The following is a 10,658-nucleotide window of genomic DNA, read 5'->3' as shown; positions in this document are numbered from 1 at the left end:
TTTTTTTTTGAGACGGAGTTTCGCTGTTATTACCCAGGCTGGAGTGCAATGGCGCGATCTTGGCTTACCGCAACCTCTGTCTCCTGGGTTCAAGCAATTCTCCTGCCTCAGCCTCCCGAGTAGCTGGGACTACAGGCATGTGCCACCATACCCAGCTAATTTTTGTATTTTTAGTAGAGACGGGGTTTCACCATGTTGACCAGGATGGTCTCGATCTCTTGACCTCATGATCCACCCGCCTCGGCCTCCCAAAGTGCTGGGATTACAGGCATGAGCCACCGTGCCCGGCCGAGATTAGTTCTTTATCAGTCCTGATGTTGGGAGTTTCCAACTAGAAGACTCGTTAGTAAATGAGTAGATATGGAAGCTAAGGCCTCCTTCATTACTCTTAACCCTTTCTCCTCTTCCCAACAAAGTGGCGAGGAGTCCCTGACCCAAGATAGTTCTTTTCATATATTTTTTAATAGCTATACAAGTAATACATCTTTTTGCTGTAATAAATAAAATATAAAAATGATATGCTATACCTAGATATATTTTGACAGCTTTTCAGATTTTTTTAGGTATTTTTAGAAATAGTAATTAGGACATTTATAGTGCGTATACTCTTTTCTATACTGCTTTATTTCTTTTACTTTAACAGTATATCATTACCATATCAATATTCATCTATTTCTAAATGTACTTCTTCTACCTCATTTTTAAGCCTGCATTGTTGCATGGATTTTCAAGGTGGATTTTTTTTCTTAGTCTTTATTCTTACAAAGTGTTCTCTAAGTCGCTCCTTAATCAATCTCTCTATCTCCAATACAACTCTAGGTTTCTTTCCAGTTATAAGGAGATTCTATAGCAGATAGACCATAAGTACTTGGTTTCCAGGAACATTATTTCATTTTTTTTTTCAAGCAGGATGGGTGAGCAGTATTATCATACTGTATATCCTGACGATGGCACTCATCGCTTGAGAACATGTCTGTTTTTTTCTCCACCCACCAGAAACAGAAGCCAGTGTCTGACTTTTCTTTCGAGCAGCCAGGACTTGAAAGTATACATACTTATCTCCCCAAACACATGGCTTTTTCCTTGGTCTTCATCTGCTCTTCAGGAGCTCCTGCTACAAGTCTTCTCTTAGACTATCACCAGCCTTCCTTCCTCTTCTGTTCCAGCCTATTCAGGATTTTTTTATTTTGTTCATTTTGTATTCAAACTTCTTATGAACCCTTTTAAGATCATACTTAAGAAAGGAGAAATGTTGAATTCGTCCAAAGTAACCAGTTATTACCGGCATTTAGTTAATTAATATTTCTTGTCCATTCTAAGGACTATATTTCAGCCTCCTTAATTTAATCTATTCTACTTTGTATTATTTTTTAAAATTATTCTATCCTAATCTGGCCTTAAAAAATAGATATTTTCATTCCCATCTTAGAAAAAGTCTTACTTCAAATTTATGTCACTACACTAAATATAAATACAATTTTAGGGGAAGCTGCTTCCAAATGGTAGATATGGTTTAGTAAGATTGGTTTTTTAACATTTTACTTAATAAGTAGGTGATTCAGTAGATGAACCTCGTGAAATTTGCTAGTGATCCTTTAACCTAACCGGCTAACACCTTGGAAAAACAGATTAAGGTTCTAATTAGCATTGACAAGGTGAAGAGGGACATGGGTATTAACAAGAGGAAGTTGACCAAAGACCTGCTGGGTGATTCAATAGAGGACTAAAGATATAAAGTGTAAATATAACAGGGGCCACCAGATTTTGAAGAAGCATGAGAGAAAGAGAAATAAATATTATTAATTATCAGAAAATAAAGTATTATTATTTTAAAAGCCATGATTCTGTTAATAGTATTTTTAACAGTGATTTTATTGATTGGTCATTTTGTAGTTAAGAGGAAGGCTTTTTTTTTTTTTTTTTTTTACTTTTGCAGAATTTTTTCCATTTGTTTCAAATACGAATTGAGACAGTGGAGACAGAGGCAAATGCAAGTGATTAAAAAACAGGACTGTAAATCCAAAAAGTTCCAATTGCCACGTAGTTTTTGTGTTATCGAACATGCTGTAAAGTGGTATTGTTGTTACCACATTTCTTAGGTGGGATTTCCATCATCTCAAAATGTGAATAGGTATTGTTGATGTGAACACTGCTTCTCCCTTGTGAGACAGGTAAGATGAATGGATGTGTTACAATGTGGTCTTCTGTCTGTTCTGTATATTAACAGAGATTTACACCTGCACTTTTACATAGTAACTGAAGAAATCAACTCTGTAATTGCCTTACCTGAATCAAGTATAATATATTTACTATGACACATGCTTTTGCCTTGTTTTAAAATAATCAAAAGCTTGAATCTTTGTATATTGGTAAATCAGGGAAAAAAATTAAGACATACAAGATAAAGGGCTCTTAGTACATTAGGAGCTCTGGGAGAAAATGAATGAAGTCAATCTAAACAATAAAATAAACAAGATTGTAGTCAGACCATGGTAATGTTCTAAATTTGTAAAGTCCACACAGGATTTTGTTTCTTTTCTTAATCTCATAGAGCTTGGAACAAATAAATTCTAGCAGATTTTTATAAGACTCATAGAGTTAAAAAAACTTTGATCCCAAAAATTCTCAAGTTTAAATTACTGACTTTACTTCTTTTAAACTAAATGTATAGATGATTTAATTTGGTATCATTTTGATACTTCGTTCTACAGTTCGAAGGTGCACCTCATACTGTTCCTTGCAAATATCAAACACTCAATTAGGATCTTAAATTGTTTCACTGGGCATTCTGATTCCTAGGTTTAATGTAATGGGTCATTTACATACTTATATAAAATGCGCTAAGACTTGTGAATTTCCCTTTTTTTTTTTTTTTTTTTTGAGAAGTCTCTTGCTCTGTAGCCCAGGCTGGAGTGCAATGGCACAATCTCAGCCCACTGCAACCTCCGCCTCCCGGGTTCAAGTGATTCTCCCACCTCAGCCTCCTGAGAAAAGCTGGGATTATAGGCACCCACCATCATGCCTGGCTAATTTTTGTAGAGACAGGGTTTCATCATGTTGGCCAGGCTGGTCTTGAACTCCTGACCTCGGGTGATCTGCCTGTCTCAGCCTCCCAAAGTTCTGGGATTACAGGTGTGAGCCACTGCTCCCAACTGTGAATTTCTATTAAAAATGTTTGTTTTGATTAATAAATTTACTCCACAGTGAAATGTTATCTAGAATTTTCTAATAGATGTAGCAGGAACCACTGATAATTTTTTTTTTAACCTCAGAAGACACTATTTGAAGTTAATATGCAAATATTGAAAGACTTCTTAATTCCTCTCTCTTTTTTTTTTGAAACAGAGTCTTTTTTTCTTTTCTTTTTTTTTTTTTTTTAAAGCGATAGAGTTTCACTATGTTGGCCAGGCTGGTTTCCAACTCCCGACCTCAAGTGATCCACTCATCTTGGCCTCCCAAAGTGCTGGGATTACAGGTGTGAGCCACCGTGCCCGGCAAGACAGAGTCTTAAGAGTCTTATTCTGTGGCTGAGGCTGGAATACAGTGGTGAAATCACCACTCGCTGCAGCCTTGACCTCACAGGTGCAAGTGACCCTCCTGCCTCAGCCTCCCCAGTAGCTGGTACTACAGGTGCATGCCACCTTGCCTGGCTAGTTTTTGCATTTTTGTAGAGACAGGGTTTCTCCATGTTGCCCTGGCTGGTCTGGAATTCCTGAGCTCAAGCAATCTGTTTGCCGGGGCCTTCCAAAGTGCTGGGATTACAGGTGTGAGCCATAACGCCTAGCAGACTTTTTAATTTCTAACTGTGGTTTCAAATGTCCCAAAACAGGATACCATGAGATATTTTATACTGTATGTTTTATTTATTGATAGTACACAATTTTATATTATCTAGTCATGGCATAGTAAAAGTCTGGCATTAATTATATTGATTTCTGCATGGTTCTGTGGATGACAGGTTTCTAGCCTTTGTTATTTCAAATTGTAAATGAAATGTACTACTTTATTACTTGTATAACAAGCTTTTTTCAACATGTCAAAGGAAATATTAACTTTACCAACCGTTATGAAAGGATCAAATTCAAAGCTATTTCATGTTGTGCTAATAAAACTTTTCCTGATCATACTTATATAGTAGTATCTGTTAACAAATTAGAACACAGTCTATAGCTGTCAGCAGATTGCTTCCTCCTGGTAGCTTTCTCACTGGAAACACCAATATTATAATAATATCAAAGTTGCTTACTCTCTGAGATAAGGAAACCACATAATTGCTCCCAACTCTGAAATTTTATGATTTCAAGTTAATTTCAAATGAAGGAGGAAGTGTTTGGTCAAAGTAAAAGACTAAAAATTAAAAAAAAAAAAATACACCACAGAGAGATCACAGAAGGTTTTGGCTTTTTGTTTTATTTTTTTGAGACAGGGTCTCACTCTCTTGTCCAGGCAGCAGTGCAGTGGTACCATCATAGCTCACTGCAACCTTGACCTCCTGAGCCCAAGGGATCCTCCTGCCTCAGCCTCCCAAGTAGCTGGGACTACAAGGTGTGCTACCACATCTGGTTAATTAATTAATTAATTAATTATTTTAATTTTTAAATTTTTTGTAGACATAAGATCTCACTATATTCCCAGGCTGCTCTCCACCTCCAGGGCTCAAGCAGTCCACCTGCCTGGGCCTCCCAAAGTGCTGGGATTATTACAGGCATTAGCCACCACACCTAGCCAAAACAAAACAGTTTTAGTAGCATGGTTTAGTGGACTTCCTTGATAAAAATCATATTAAAACTTGTGAATGAAGGAAGTGTTTTAATAAAAGGCAGAATTGAAGTCAACCCTCCCCTCCTTTTCGCCCAAGTGCTTAACTTGATCGCGTGTCTGTACATTTGTAGTACACATAATCAACATTGCCCTGCTTGGTAGACTTAATCTGGTTATTCACCCCTTTAATACTAGATTTAATTATTTCAATTTATTAAAACTTCTAAGTTTAATTTTTAAAATACATTGCATTATTGCCATTAAAATAACATTTGGACAGATCAACCGATCACAATGTATGCACCTAATCTGGACTCATATAGAAAAGCACAGAATAAAAGAAATGTATGGGGAAATTTGAAAATTTGACCTAGTGTTTTATGGCATTAAAAAATTATTGTCAAATTTTTAGGTTAAAAAAAAAAGTTAGACTGGGTGCTGTGGCTCACTCCTGTAATCTCAGCACTTTGGGAAGCCAATGGGGGTGGATCACTTGAGGTCAGGAGTTTGAAACCAGCCTGGCCAACATGGTGAAAGCCCGTCTCTACTAAAAGTAAAAAAATTAGGTGTGGTGGTGGGCACCTGTACTGTTAGCTACTGAGGAGGCTGAGACATGACACAAGCATCACTTTAACCCAGGGCGGGGAGGCAGAGGTTGCATTCACCTGAGATGGCGTGGCTGCATTCCAGCATGGGCGACAGAGCAAGACTCCATCTGGAAAAAAAAAAAATTAGGTATACTAATGGTATAGTTATGTTTTTTTGTTTCTTTTTGTTTTTGTGAGACGGGATCTCACTTGTTGCCCAAGCTGTCGTACCATGGTGTGATCATGACTCACTGCAGGCTTGACTACCTGTGCTCAAGCAATCCCCGTTCCTTGGTCTCCCAAAACACTGGCATGAGCCACCATGTGCAGCCAGTGTTTATTTTTTTTAATAGTTCTTATCTTTTAGACATACATTCTGAATATTTATAGATGAAATGATTTATTTAGGATTTGTTTCAAAATAAAGGAGTGCCATGGGAAGTAGGTGGGCCATGAATTGATAATTGTTAAAGCTGGGTATAAGGCAGTTTATTATATTCTTCTGTTACTTGTATATTTAACATTTTCCATAACTAGAAAATCAAAAAATAATATTTGATAAGCATCTTTGAGGTTTATAAAAAACCATTTAGATGTCTTTATTTCTTGTAAAATGACACAAAATCATTACCTACAATGAATTCCACACCATTTTCTTTTCATAAAAAATTGTTCTTTTCATGATCATTTTCTCTCCATAATCCATATACCTTTTCTGTTTGCAATGAGAAAAGAGCTATTAAAATTGTCACATGATGTCAAAAGAAAACAAGGGAGGGAACAAGTCACTTTATGTAACTCCTTTGCTTTTCTTCCCTTTCCAACCTGATTAAAAATTTTTTTGCTCTTGGTAGGGAAGGTGGAGTAGCCACAGGCAAGTTATGGTTATGTTACAGTTACCATTCACCTGTGTCTGCATTTTATCACAAATCCATATATATATACACAGAAATATATGGAAAGTACTTAGAGTTACTCTATTTCAGGCATACAGTTTATTCTCTCCAGAGATCAATATCTTAGCTACTGAAGCTCTATCTAATTTGTTGCTAAAATAGTCATTTTGTGTTTTAAGAGAAATAAGTGTAATTCCTCAATAGCAGGAATGGTATGGGAAGTGATCCTTTTTGGTGGTTAAGATATTAATAATTTGACACCAACATGCAAGATTTTGTGAAGTATGAATAGTAGTTTATTATTTCAAACTTTTAAAATTGGGAAAAGAGGAATTTCAAATTAAAACCTGAAAGGTAGCATGCTAATATTGGAAGAATCTATAGAAAAGAGCAACTAAAATGCACAATAAATATCGCTACTTCACAGCCCTCCGATATGATTCATTACACAGATTTAAAGATAACAATGTTGGCCGGACATGGTGGTTTACACCTGTAATCCCAGCAGTTTGGGAGGCCACGGCAGGTGGATAGCCTGAGGTTGGGAGTTCAAGATGGGCCTAACCAATATGGTGGAGAAACCCTGTCTCTACTAAAAATACAAAATTAGCTGGGCATGATGGCGCATGCCTATAATCCCAGTTACTCGGGAGGCTGAAGCAGGAGAATCACTTGAACCCAGGAGGTGGAGATTGCAGTGAGCTGAGATCATGCCATTGCACTCCAGCCTGGGCAACAAGAGGGGAACTCCGCCTCAAGGGAAACAAAAAATGTTATAAACCATTTAGGACAGTAGTTTTGAAGACTTCCACTAATGCAGTGTATTTGGGAATTGAGTTTTCTGGAAAATGGAGAATGATGAAGAACTGAGATCTTTAATTTACTTCCAACTGTTCTGTTGGTTTCTCAGCTTGTCTCTTCTCCCTGCTGTGAATCCCATCACTGCCTTTAGAGTTAACTTATTTACTAAATGACAAACCTGATTATCATTCACTGGCTTCAAAGACTTCAGTGTCACCACATTGTTCATGTGAAAGTCTAAATCTCCTTCTTGTAGCATCCACAGTCAGACTTCTACCTTCATCCTTTGCCTCTCTCAGTAAACAACTATACTCAGGCCAGACGCTGTGGCTCACGCCTGTAACCCCAGCACTTTGGGAGGCCAAGGCAGGTGGATCATGAGGTCAGGAGATTGAGATCATTCCTGGCCAACACGGTGAAACCCTGTCTCTACGAAAAATACAAAAAATTAGTTGGGCATGGTGGCACGCGCCTGTAGTCCCAGCTACTCCAGAGGCTGAGTCAGGAGAATGGCTTGAGCCTGGGAGGCAGAGGTTGCAGTGAGCTGAGGTCGCACCACTGCGCTCCAGCCCAGCAAGAGAGCAATAGTCCATCTCAAAAAAAAAAACAAAAAAAAAAACTAGAAACTCAAGCAGCACACCAAACTCTTTGCTGGGCCCAGGAAATGCAGTGCTTTTCTTATGACAGTGAGCATTTCAATGCTCTATTCTCTTTGCTTGGAATACTTTTTCTCCACTTCCCCATCTCCTATCTTGTAAGACCCAACTGAAAGATCACATCTTTGAAGCCTCCTCAGTTCACTCAGAGAGGGCTATTCACTTCCTCTGTTTTCATAAATACTTTTTTTTTTTTTAATTTTTTTTTTGGTCATCATAAGGGTAAGGTGGGTAGAAAGCTTGCAACATCCCCAGTATGCTCCTTTCTAGACAAAGTTGTGAAAAATTTATAAATACTTTCTGTACTGTATTGTAACCATCTGGTGGTAATCATCCCTTCTATTGATTGATTATAAAATGCTATCACAGCCAGAATATTGATATTGACACAGTTCCCCATCCTAGTTTAGATTTCTTCAGTTTTTTTTTTTTTTTTGGGGTGTGTGTGTGTGTGTGTGTGTGTGTGTGTGTGTGTGTGTGTATGTGTATTTAGGTCTATGAAATTTTCCCATTCCACCACCACAGTCAAGATTTAAAAAGTGTTGCCGGGCGCGGTGGCTCACGCCTGTAATCCCAGCACTTTGGGAGGCCGAGGCGGGTGGATCACGAGGTCAAGAGATCGAGACCATCCTGGTCAACATGGTGAAACCCCGTCTCTACTAAAACTACAAAAAATTAGCTGGGCATGGTGGCGCGTGCCTGTAATCCCAGCTACTCAGGAGGCTGAGGCAGGAGAATTGCCTGAACCCAGGAGGCGGAGGTTGCGGTGAGCCGAGATCGCGCCATTGCACTCCAGCCTGGGTAACAAGAGCGAAACTCCGTCTAAAAAAAAAAAAAAAAAAAAAGATTTAAAAAGTGTTATCACGAGGCTACATTATCATAGCTACGTCCCTCCCATCCCCTTTCTACCACCCTGTATCCTAAATGCCTGGCAACCAGCAATCTGTTCTTCATGTCTGTAATTTTGTCATTTCAAGAACGTTATCCAAATGAAATCAGGCTGGACGCGGTGACTCACGCCTATAATCCCAGCACTTTAGGAGGCTGAGATGGGTGGATCATGAGGTCAAGAGATGGAGACCATCCTGGCCAACATGGTGAAACCCCATCTCTACTAAAAATACAAAAAAAAAATTAGCTGGGTATGGTGGCACGTGCCTGTAGTCCTAGCTACTCAGGAGGCTGAGGCAGGAGAATTGCTTGAACCCGCGAGGCGGAGGTTGCAATGAGCCGAGATCATGCTGCTGCATCCAGCCTGATGACAGAGTGAGACTCTGTCTCAAAAAACAAACAAAAAAATGAAGCCATTAAGTATGTAACCTTTGTGGAATTTTTTTTCACCCAGTATAATTCTCTGAAGATTTAACCAAGTTGTGTGTGTCAATAGTTAAACCTTTTTGTGGCTGAGTAATTTTCCATGGTATGGATGTATTATAGTTTATTTAATCCTTTATCCATTAAAGAATACCTGGGTTGTTTCCAGCATTTGGCAATTAGGAATAAAGCTGCTGTGAACATTCTCATAGAAGTTTTTATGTAAACATAATTCTCCATTTCCCTGGGACAAATGCCCAGGAATGCAACTGCTGCGTTGTATGGTAATTATGCGTTTGGTTTTATAAGAAACTGTCACACTGTTTTCCAGAGTGGCTGTACCATTTTACATATAAGACAATAGGTGGACACTGGAAAAATCTAGTTTCTCTATATCCTCACCAGCATTTGGTGTTGTCATTATTTTTTGTTTTAATCATTCTGATAGAAAAGTAGTAATATTTTCTTGTGGTTTTAATTTATGTCTCCCTAATAGTTAATGAAGTTGAACATCTTTTCATGTGTTTTGTTTGTTTGTTTGTTTTTGGTTTTTTTTGAGACGGAGTCTCACTCCGTTGCCCAGGCTGGAGGGCAGTGGCTTGATCTCGGCTCACTGCAACCTCTGCCTCCTGGGTTCAAGTAATTCTACTGCCTCAGCCTCCTGAGTAGGTGGGATCACAGGTGTGTGCTACCGTGCCCCACTAATTTTTGTATTTTTAGTAAAGATAGGGTTTTACCATGTTGGTCAGGCTGGTCTCGAACTTCTGACCTCATGATCCACCCTCCTTGGCCTCTCAAAGTGCTGGGATTATAGGCTGAGCCACCATGCCTGGCTTCATGTGCTTTTCATGTGTTTATTTGCCATTTCCATTTGTAAATCCTCTTTAATGAAATTCCTGTTTTATGTCTTTTGCCCATTGTTTTTTTCTTTATCTTTCTGAGACAGAGTCTCCCTCTGTTGCCCAGGCTGGAGTGCAGTGGTGTGACCTTGGCTCACTGCTACCTCTGCCTCCCAGGTTGAGCAATTATCATGCTTCAGCTTTCCCAGTAGCTGTAGTTACGGCAGGCAGCTAATTTTTATATCTTTAGTAGAGACAGGGTTTCGCCATCTTGGCCAGTCTGGTCACAAACTCCTGGCCTCAAGTGATCCTCCCACCTTGGCTTCCCAAAGTGCTGGAATTACAGGTAGCCACTGCACCCAGCCTTTTTGCCCTTTTTGTAATTGGAGTCTTTGCTTTTATTTACTGTTGGGTTTTGAGTTTTTGATATTTTTACATACTAGACCTTTGTCAGATATGTAGTTTGCAAATACTTTTTCAGTCTGTAGTTTGCATTTTCATCTTTTTAGTGGGTCTTTTGCAGAGCATTGGTTTTAACTTTTGATTAGGTACAATTTACCGATTTTTTTTTCCTTCCATGAGTCATGCTTTTGGTGTCCAAGAATTCTTTGGCTATTCCTAGATCACCAAAATTTTCTCCTATACTTGTTTCCTAAATATTTTATAGTTTTATGTCGATATTTAAATCTGTAATTCATTTTGAGTTAATTTTTATGTAAGATAAAAGGTTTAGGTCATGGTTTATTTTTTTGCCTATGTTTATCCCATTCCTCCAGCACCATTTGTTGAAAAGGAATTTTTTCT

At 38.5% G+C, this 10,658-nt stretch overlaps 1 protein-coding gene across 9 annotated transcripts in view; it reads left to right on the top strand.

Moving 5' to 3' along the window:
* The window catches only part of TAOK3 (TAO kinase 3), a 204,627-nt gene that overhangs the window by 23,630 nt on the left and 170,339 nt on the right, over positions 1 to 10,658 (top strand). The window contains exon 2 of one of the 9 annotated variants that reach the window (XM_032241163.1): positions 2,100 to 2,171. The exons of 7 other annotated variants lie outside the window; for them this stretch is intronic. The gene's annotated coding sequence lies outside the window, so the exon portion shown is untranslated. Of the gene's footprint in view, positions 1 to 293; positions 2,172 to 10,658 lie in introns of all 9 variants that reach the window. One more of the 9 variants, XM_032241151.1, reaches the window with a different exon arrangement.

This window comes from Sapajus apella, unplaced genomic scaffold (assembly GCF_009761245.1).
Source record: "Sapajus apella isolate SASKATOON/1434 unplaced genomic scaffold, GSC_monkey_1.0 scaffold2, whole genome shotgun sequence".
NCBI lineage: Eukaryota > Metazoa > Chordata > Mammalia > Primates > Cebidae > Sapajus > Sapajus apella.
This window is presented reverse-complemented; position numbering and strand designations above follow the sequence as displayed.